This window comes from Camellia sinensis, chromosome 10 (assembly GCF_055761805.1).
Source record: "Camellia sinensis isolate YWXY chromosome 10, ASM5576180v1, whole genome shotgun sequence".
Lineage (NCBI taxonomy): Eukaryota > Viridiplantae > Streptophyta > Magnoliopsida > Ericales > Theaceae > Camellia > Camellia sinensis.
Window position 1 is genome coordinate 94,479,192 of NC_138970.1, and position 9,864 is coordinate 94,489,055.

A 9,864-nucleotide genomic window follows, 5' to 3' on the forward strand; every position below is an offset into this window, starting at 1 on the left:
ACGTATCGTCGGGGGTATTGGATTTCTACCCTTCGTCCGTGTATACATGACTCAGATCATTATCTTGCCACCACTCCCCTGCCGTCATGGCCAGGCTTTTATCAGACTCTACTTGGAGCATGTTCACATCACGCCTCTCAGCAACATACCTTTCCTTTCCAACTATGGTTTTGGTTTCTGGCAAGGCCATCTTCTTTTGAATTTCTTCCATTCTCTCCTGCTGGAATTGTTCCAGCACTTGTTCTGCACTAGTAATGGATGTGGTCTTGGCTTTTTCCTCCCTGACCCCTTTTGTCTCTTCCACCTCATCTAGCTCTTCATCACCAAACCAACCGTTGTTTGTTTCCGGCTGATTTGAATCTAACCAGCCTATCTGGACACTGCTTGTTTCCTCTTCTTCAAAGAAGTAAAGGTTGGCTAGGTCTTCTTCTATCTGAACTAGATCCTCTTCCAGTTCGGCCAAGTCATTTAGGCCTTGTTCAGGACAATCGTTCTGATTTGCCCTAATTGGCCTTTCCCGATAGCATTGACACTGAGAACATCCGACAATAGGACCACTTGTTTTGGTTGATCAATGGCCACAATGTATAAACTAGGGTCATACTCCTCTGTAAGCGAAGCCCCTTTTTCTATGACACAGGTATCAGATAACCTTGTTTTTAATGCACTCTCCTATTTCTCTGTTCCTGCCATAACCTTTTTGGATTGGATTTGTAGGGCTAGATCCAACATGCACATATCTGTGCCTTTTGGAATAACCACCTCCGATTTCGGTAGGTGGGACGAGGTAATATATATGCTTGGGTTGAAGGTAGGTAGTAGTGCTTGGATGTGGTTAATGTTTCTGGGGAGAGGAACTTGGTTATGTGTAGGAAGTGGGTTGGTTGTCACATTTGGTTTAGGAGGGGCGATGACTTTGTTGTCAATGAGATTCTGAATCTCATGACGTAGACGATAGCATGAATCTGTATGATGGCCATGTTGTTGGTGGAAAGTACAATATTGGGTTGGGTTGTGTCTAGCAGGAAGTGGGTCTGGGAGAGGGCGAGGATCAAGAGGCTTGAGATGCCCCTTGTCCATCAACACCTTGAGGGCTCGGGTTGGACTCTATGGAGGGGGGTAAAAGGTCTTCGGTTCCAAGGTTGACTATTTTGTGCGGTTTGTGAGTTTGTGGCAGCAGCAAAGGGATCGACCATCTTGGCCAATGATGTAGCAATGGTATTGACATCTGCAGGTTGCGGAATAGTGCTAGTACTAGCATTGGTACTCTGAGTAAATGACTTTTTTGTAGGTTCACTTGTTCTGTGGATGATGCCCTTTTTGAAGGCGCTCTCAATTTGAACCCCGAAGGAAGCAAATGTGGACAATGGTGCCACTATCATTCTTTACAACATGTTTGGCTCGAGGTTTTGGACCACTAACCTGACTTGTTCTCTTTCAAAAGGTCTGCTCGTCATTATGGCTGCCTTTGCCCTCCATCTTGCCACAAAGTCAATGAAGGGTTCTTTGGGGTTCTGAGTGGTTGCTTCCAGCTCACTGATTGTTACTTCTATCTGAGTATTGTATGAGTATTGGTTAACAAACCCCTCAGACAGTTCTTCCTAATTCTGCTTCGTTGAGTCCTCCAGTTTGGCGTACCAGATGGTCACTACATCTGACAGGGTCCTCCCAAATAATGAGATTTTTTTTTCCCTAGATAAACCCATGGGCCTTAACACATCTGAAAATAGGCGGACATGCACAATCGGATCCCCGCTCCCATCACATCTATCAATATGAGGCATTTTGAATTTTTCTGGCAACCTGACTAAAGCCTCAGTGTACCCGCCCTCAATGTCGGGAATTGAATTGAAACCCTGGGATTTCTTCAAGGCTTTCTCAAGCCTAGCAATTTTGATCATGGCTGGATCAACTTCATTCATATCGAAGGGAATGGTTCCCGTAGGAGGTTGTACCGGAGGTCTGTAAGCTAAAGCTGTTGGAAACATCTCCTGAGGATCTGGGACCTGAGGAGTTTCCAGTGGTGGAGGGAGATCAGGATTTGGTTGGGCAACCGGGACCGGATGTACAGTGGATGCAGATGCCCCAGATGGGCGTCGCAGATCAGCGATGACTTCATCCTGTGTGGCCATCCGTTGGTTGACCGTATCCATGGTCCTTTGGACTGCTGCCATCATGGCAGCAACTTCTTCTGTGTTTTGTGCTGGGTTCTATGCCATTGTTGGACTGGATGAATTAGATGCTGGTGAGTGAACAGGAGTTTGCTGAGTGATTGGTACTGATGCTGACTGTCTATTCCTTCTTCGTCGAGTAACCGGCAGGAGAGAAACTAACACTGGCTAACCATCAACAAGATTTTGCATTTTACAAAGCCTACGAGAACGAGTCCAAAAAACTCGGGGGATATCGAGTCTTTCTGAAGCTATGATGAAAAACTACCTAGCAAAAAGAAAGAAAGAAACAGATTTTAAAAAAATGGACAGCACTTTGGCCCCAATTCTCAATTAATCACAACACGCAGCTTAACTGTGATCCCTACTAAACTTTGTTCTCAGGCTGATTGCTCATTTGTACCACTGCTATGAACCACCCTGTATATTTCACTGTAAAAGCACATACTACATAACAATAACCAAAACACCCCTATGAAGGGATAGGGTTACCCTGTCCTAGATTTTGACATGATCTAGGTTGCACTATTTCAAGTAAGTGGTTTCATAATATCCTGTACGGGTAGCATCCTGTCCTAATTTGAATAGGCACTAGAGCGTACTATATGCATTAGGTCAAATAGTCACAAAGGGTACCTCAGCAAGACTACCTAATATACCTCTCACACCTAACACTGAGAAGTGAAAGGAGGATCAAGCAGTACAGCGGTAATCCAGATCCAAGGGTTGTGTTCCCAACTTGACAGAGCCCATGACCGGTCAGCCTTTTGGGAAGCTTTGTAGGCAAGCCTTCAACAAACCGTCCAGGAACAACAGATGGCAAACACAGGGACTTAGGCGCACAAATACAAATGCAATGCAAAGAACATATTTATGTAGATAAAATTTCACATCATGAAGTTTGAGTCAAGTTCTCTAAAACCCTAGCAGAGTCGCCAGAAACTGTAGCTCGGCTTTTCGCGCTCCCTTTCAGAAGAATGAATAGCCTTTACAGTTCGAACTCCACTTGTGTTGGTTCTGATTCTGATTTCACAAGTGCAATGTGAAACAGTGAAAACACAAAAAGAGTCCAAATCCGGCAATTTCTTTTGGAAAATTGATGTTTAAATCAAATGCCAAAAATGGATTGCTTTGCCAGATATTAGAGTCACCACCTAAATATTTATTTTGGGAAATTTAGCAAACCCATGACTCATACGAAAGGCCATTAGTTCGTCGTTACCAAAGTGTCTTAGTTCGGGAACTTAGGTATGAGAGGGAAGGTCAATAATTGAACACCCCACTCATCCGATCAAAGACCGACCTCTACTAATCATGATGTGGTTTTTATGTACAGTATATGCTCTTGTTCTATATGTAACATACAAGTATAGACTAATTTCACGAAAAGTTAGAATGTTTGATTTCATGTTTGTTTTGAACAAAAGTGTTTTGAATATGTATCACTTCAAATGGTGATCTCATATATACATGAATCAAAGTATCCCAATTCAAGTGATTAGCCTTCATCCACTGGCATTCAAACAAGTATATGAAATAAGTAATTAGCCTCATGGTAGTATGTTTGATATGACAGTATTCACACTTATGCAATATGCTAAAGCAAAAATGCTTACCTTAATGTCCGAAGGCGAGTCCAAAAAGAAAGCAAATAGTTAGAAAAAAAAAATGCATGATCCTAATTTAATGACTAATGCAACACATGCAACGTGCAATTAAGGTTTGGCTACTAGTATGGCATGTGAGTCAATTCAAGGCCTGTGATAGCGCATGTATGCAAGTAAGGAGTTTGAATTTGACATTTGAATAATATGATGAGTCAAACTTTTATGCATGTAAACGAATAGATGCAAATCATGGAAAATGCTAATTAAACATGATATCCCTAATCTAACCATCATAAGTAGTGAAATAAAAGGGAGAAAGAATGGGGGTTGGAAGACATACAACTTATTACATATTTGTCCTCGTGAAGGAGGGTTCGAATGTCCAAATGTCCGAATAAATAATTATTACAAAGCCGAATGACTAATAAATGAAAGGGGCTATCTAATTTATTACAATAATAATGTGCAATGATTGCTCGATGCTCCTCAGGAATTATTCTGTCTGCCTTGTTGGGATTTGTTTTGTTTCACCCCTAGTTACTGCTTTCGACCAAAAGTGTATTGTTTTGCAATTTATTGGAGCCTTGCCGACCCCAAAACGCAACTCAGTCGAGCCCTAAATAAATCCAATACTTTGTTTTCTTGTGGAAATCTGTTTTTTTGTTCCTGAGGTGAAATAGTGCAGACAAGGTATTCCTAGCCATGTTTGTCTTTTTTTTTTTTTTTTTACCCTTCTCTATCATAAAAATACTCAAGAGAGGGTTGGAATCATCTCCAAAACCATCAATTAGCAAGTTGATTGCTTGATGTTCTCAGATACAATTTGGGCAATGATCAATAAATGCAATGAATAAACAACCACCCCACCCTCCTATCATGAAGTGAATTCAAGAAGGGAAGTAGAGACGCTTCAAGGTTCATCAAATTATCATGAATTGATGTAAGACAAGCCTTGACACAATAAACTCGGTGTAACGCCCGACCGAATTCAATTAATCATATTGGTTCTTTATGTCGGTTGTAATCCAATTTTAACCAATTTTATTAGCCTTTTTTATTACCATTCCATTTCTTTGTCTTTTCTCCTGTTTGTGCAAAAGTGATATTTACGTCTACTAAGTTCAAAATGAAATAAAGAGAAACAAGCCTCAACTTAACATGAGAAACAAATATTATTTTCTTCGGGGGAAATTACAAAAGAAGAGTCAAACTTATTTATAAGCAATAAGGGATTCCAAGTCAAACTCAAAATGTGCAACAAGGACTAGTCAAACTCAAAATAGTGATAATGACTTAGAAAAATCCAAACTTGAGTGATAATGACTTGAAATCTAAACTTGATAATAAGTGATCATGACACTTTCCATAGTGATTTCCAAGGGTCAATTGGTTCCTTAAAAGTAAACACGCTGATGAATAAAGAGAAATGAAAAAGAAAAGATTGTGCTTTAGTATAAGAACATGTATACATTTGGGGTAGTGAACCTCCAAAGAATTTAAACCGTTAAGTATAGAACGTTTCATGCCTTTGGTAGTAAATCCCCTAAGAGATTAAATCAGTAAGCATAGAACGTTGTATACTTTTGGTAATGAATCTCCTAAGCATGAAACGTTTTATGCCTTTGGTAGTGAATCTCCAAAGAGATTAAACTATTAAGCATAGAACGTTTTATACCTTTGGTAATGAACCTCCTAAGCATAAAACATTTTATTCCTTTGGTAGTGAATCTCTAAAGAGATTAAACCATTAAGCATAGAGCGTTTTATACCTTTGGTAATGAACCTCCAAAGAGATTAAAGCATTAAGCATGGAAGAGTTCCTTTGTAATACTTGAACCACAATCTTAATTTTTCACAACTTTTTAATCGAAATAAGCAAAGAATAGAGGGAGGTTGCAGAGATGATTATGCAAAGTTGATTAATTGGTTAGTACAAACAAACTTGATATTTAAAACATAAATCATTGAAATAAATTAAACAGCCTCTTAAATAGCATACAATAGTGTTGAAATTAAGCTATAGGAAGCGAGCAAAATTAAATAGGATCAAGTTAGTAAACAAGTAGAAGGAAGGGTGGCTAACCCCTCTACTTTTACAACTTCAAATCTCGTAGTTTAGATGTTGAAAAACAGCCCCAAAACAGTGGGAAAAATTAGCGAAAACAAGTGGGAAACACAAGGATTCAAGCTTGGAATAAGGTTCAAAGAAGGGTGATTAACCCCTCCACCTTTGGGTAGCTTTTAATCACAAGTCTCAGCCCTCAAAATAGTCCCAAAATAGTACCAAAATAATATGAAAACACAAGAAAGAGATGAACAAAGATTAAAATGAAAGTAAGGAAGCTTTACCTCTTGTAGAGAAGTGTTCTTGTTGTAAATCAAACTTGATTCCAAAGCACCCTCAAGTTTGAGTATGATTTTCAATTCTCAAATCAAGATCCAAGTTCAAGCTCTTGTATGGTATGGATGGATGGAAGAACAAGGAAGAACAAAGATGGTTTCAACTCTTAGATATTGCCTAACACTTGGATATTTCTCTTTGTTGATATTTCTAACTTGCTAATTCTCTTTCATATACGATATTTCTAACTTGATATTGTTTTCTTAACTCTTGATAGTGTTTTTTTTGTCTCTCCTAAAACATCACTTTGAGCCTTGTATTTATAGGCCTTGAGCTACTGCTGCTCAAAATATCAGCACATTTGGACAACTTTGAAAAGTCAAAAGGGGCGGCATGACCTCAGTGAGGTCTGATCGGACTTCAGAATCTGCATTCAGGCCCGACTTCAAACAGGCATATCTCCATCATCTGGACTCCGTTTCACGTGATTCTTGAGTCTAAAATGAAGCCCCGGAAGTCCTTTTTCCAATGGAGGTGGCCTCACATCTAAATTAGAAGTGTGATAATAGATATGCCTATTTTAGTGAAGGTTTCTTAGTTTTGACCTTATCGGATTTATGCCTAACTTCAAACAGCCATATCTCCCTCATCCGGACTCGATTTTAGGTGATTCTTGAGGCTAAAATGAAGCCCCGTAAATCATCTTTCCAATGGAGTGGCCACACATCTAAATTCAAAGTGTGCTAAAAGATATGCTTATTTTCGTGAAGGCTACTCAATTTTCTCTTAACGGTTTTATACCCAACTTCTCCCTAACTAGTTTTCTTCCCTTTCCTTCAATTTTCTTCAACTCCAAACCTTTAACCAAGATGTTTTAAAGATATTTTTGTTTTCAAAGAGTTCACCTCCCTTTCATTTATTTCCACTTCGTCCTTACTCGATTTACCGACAAGTGCAGTTTTAAATGAAATGCGAGCCTGGGAATATCGTAGAAGCATTTGGACAAATATTTTGAAAGAGGGTTTTGATTTAAAATAGTTTGGCCAAAATGGGGTGCAAGGTTTGGGATTAGAGCTTGAATCCAAATTTCTTCGCTGAGAATTCAAAAGATTGCACAGTGTAACTTTCATCATTGGGTGTTTAGAATAAAGCGCCTAAGTCTTACGAGCGGTCAAAATTGGGGTGTCTACAATTCCACTCCCTCATCTGGATGTATCTGATCATGCCCGAACTGGCATCTGAACTGGAAAGGAAAATAGAATATGCAATGTGTAAGGCTAATTAACTCTACACCCGACTGTCAGGACATGCTGTAGCTCATCTCAGACAAATTAAGGCGGGGGCAATGCCAAGTTATGTCAGTTGTAGATTTGCTGCACATCCAATCACACTATAAACCCTCCGAGGGGAAATCCATCAGCCGTTGGTGAAAGAAGTAAGCTTGGGCTGAATACTCAGGGCAAGGGTCCACTACTTGCAGTTTATCCATCAACCATACCTGGGAAGGGATGAAAAATAAGAGAGATTAAAGAATAGAGAGGTGTACGATGAGAGAAAAGTAAGGAAGAGGTTATGAGAGAAAAACAAAGAATGAGTGTTGAGTGATGTGAGAATCATAAATTAGAAGTGTGGAAAATAATACATGGAAAAGTAACGGACTCCCTGCAAAGCAGGTAGTCTCTCGCCGATGAAAGGCATCCAAACCCATTAAGGTTTCAGCCAGTGCCAAATCCATGCAACTCTTACCCTCTTTGAAACATTAGGCCACTTCGATCAACCGGATGCTAGCTCCACCAAAACTAGTGGCAAGGAGGAATTGTGCAAGAAGGCATAAACAGAGAGCATGTTGCCGGCGGCCTCACCAAAGAGGGTCATGCCTGTCTCTAATAGCGGAAAATCGATGAACTAAGCCAGGGATGTCTAACTCCCCATCATGTGCCAAAGATCGAGCCTCATATAATGTTAGCCCACACATTCGTCCCAAAGCTCGGGCATGGCCAAAACGGGGCTGTAGCATGATTTTTTCGTTGTGCGAGGACTCCATTAAAGCTCGAAATTCCTTGAGTGTTGGACACATCTCCTACGATCCAAAGTGAAACACATGTGTGATTGGGTTCCAACATCGAACAGTGGCATGGAGGAATGGAAAACAAAGAGAAGTGCGGCTCAGAGGAAAAAGGACATTTAGGCCAAAACCACGAAAGTTCACCTTTTCCGAGCCATCCAAAGTGGCTATTCAGTCTCGGAGCCTATTGTTGCACAGTGTCTCTATCTTGAGAGCAAAATATCAAAGACTTGCTATTCTGCTAGAAAAACAGAATAGGAGCACCATTTATAGAGATTGGGAAAGAGCAGTACATAACAGCTAGATAGCACTGACCGACCTTATTTTTAGGCCCAGTCGTGCCTCAGTGAAGCCCAGCCGTGTCTATTTGTCCTGGCGTACCGCGACTGTGTTTTGAGTCATGTTTTGTTTGTACCAAATGTTTTTTAGTATTTTCAAGTTGTTTTCAGTTTGTTTTCCTGTTATGAGTTGTATTTTATATTTTGTCCGGTTGTGGGTTGTTATCCGATTCAAAAATGAATACAAGAGCAGATATTCATTGTTTTTAAGTCTTGTGCGAAGTTACCATGCAAAGGCTACGCCATTCATCATATCTTGTGCAAGGAGATCATTCAAAAACTTGTCTTTTATAAACTAACGGGTCCAACCTCAATCATTGTTTTACAAAGCAGCAAAACAAAAAAAAATCCTTCAAACAAAAAACAAAACAACAAAAGGGTCTATTTAAAGCTAGTCTTTAACTACAAAGCAAAAAACAAAAACAAAAACAAAAACAGAAAATCATCATCATCATCAGCAACCCATCCTCACTCTCTTCCTCCACGGCTGCGGAGGAGGTCCATCACTGTCATGACTAGGGCTGCTGGACTGCATGTCAACCACCTCCTCCTCCTCTTCAGAAGTTGTATACTCCTCAAAGGACTCCTCGGGAGGTGAGCACTACCTCACTCTGCCTCTTCCCCGATCAACTCCTCCTCTGCCCCTCACTGGGCCCTGTCTCCGTCTACTAGCTAGAGGAGGTCTTGCAGGTGCAACTGGTGCTGGCTCAAGCTGAAAAGAGAAAGTATAGATATCAGAAGAGGCCAATAAAGTTATAAGCAAGACTGTCATGACTATAAACTAGGGGCAAAAGCATACCTCAATTCCATGAGTGGCCAGAGCAGTTTGTCTCCTCTGCACCATCAGAAGCAATCGGTCAATCGTCTGGAGGAGATCGTCAGCATATGCCCTAGGTACCTGCAAAAGGAAAAGCATTTGAGAATAGTGAACAAAAATAATAGAGGGCAATGAAAACATAAAGTAACACAATGGGAAGAAATAGGAAGAAGTGTGTACCTGCTCATTGGCGGAAGCAAGCGCCAATCTGCGATCCTTCTCCTCAATGTACTCAAGAGGGATCTGCTCAATCACCCCGTCTGGCCGCATGAATATGACCTCTGTAGGAATCACAAAAAACCCAGGAATAGGAACTATAGCAAGAACTCTTCCGATGGTAGCATCAACAGTAATAACTTCTGGAACAACACGGGCCACGCCCGGGGTAAGAGACATCATCACTCGAGTCTGCAAGAAAGTGGTGAAGTCACCGAGCTCATGATATCGATTACCATCCTCTCCCACCAGGAGGAGAAGGAGGATATGGAACGTCAGGGTCAGCAATCCCTCATGTCTGGCGAATGA